Raw genomic sequence first — 1,234 nt, forward strand, 5'->3', positions numbered from 1 at the left:
TAATTTATTGATTTAATTTATTAATTTAATTTATTAATTTATTTAAAAAGAATATACACAACAACAAAGATTAACATTAATATTAGATAATAAGTATGAAGAATATAGGAGGGGGAAGAAAAGGGGAAAGGAAAAGGGGGAAGGAAAAGGGGGAAAGAAAGAATTTTTTGTTTATTTATTAATTTAATTTATTAATTTATTTCAAAAGAATATACAGAACACGCGAAATAACGTTCTGACACATGTGTGACGTCAATTCATATTAGAGGCAGGATGTGTGTAGGTCTTCAGTCCGTACCCTCAATTACCCTGGGGACCCACCATAAATCTAAACATTTCAAGTTTATTATTTCTGTTATCTGTTTATGGATGGTTCTTGAAGCAGCCCTTAGGTTGTTATACGTCCTTACTAATTCCGGCGGAAACAGGTAGTTACTAATGGGAAAAATCAAATATTTGACTAACGAAAAAGTTGGTTTTTCTCAGAAACAATATTACCTACTAGCCGCGTTGGCTTTCTCTTCCTATCTTCATTTATTAACATGATCTATAACCAATTGGCATTGTGGATCGTTACCCTCACTTTTCCTAACGGAAGGTGCGAACAGTTAATCCGCGTTGTTACTTGAAAAGAGCATACCCATACCCAGCTTTCTTCCGTAATGAGACGATAACACCCGAGGGAGAAATAGACAAAACCATCGAACAATGAACATCTCTCCGATCTGTGTAAACCTGCGCTGTGAAATAAAGACAATAGTTGTGTTACGACTCAGCTATTTTAATTTCATCAATCAACCCCTAAGTTTACGTGACACATGCATGGACTATAGAATATATAAGTACAGTTTAGTGCATTTGCGAACAAAGGTTAATATTAATATTAGATAATAAGTATGAAGAATATAGGAAGGGGAAGAAAAGGGGGAAAGAATTTTTTGTTTATTCGACCAATCGCGGGGAGACGCAGTCGCTAAGAGACACGTCACCGGGGGTCGTAAATCCCCGTTACGATTATAACAATCGACACCACGAATTGATCGATCCCCTGATTTCCGTTGAGATAATAGGGGTGATTGAGTTTGTATAACACACACTGTGATTCACAGAATTATAAATTATATATTTCCAACACTTAGATTACACTGATGAGCATAGATAGATAGATAATCACTTATTGCACGAAGATAAGATAGATATGTACGTTAGAGCAGGGCTCTTATAATTAGATTTA

Source organism: Bombus impatiens, unplaced genomic scaffold (genome assembly GCF_000188095.3).
Source record: "Bombus impatiens unplaced genomic scaffold, BIMP_2.2 scf_0017, whole genome shotgun sequence".
Classification (NCBI taxonomy): Eukaryota; Metazoa; Arthropoda; class Insecta; order Hymenoptera; family Apidae; genus Bombus; species Bombus impatiens.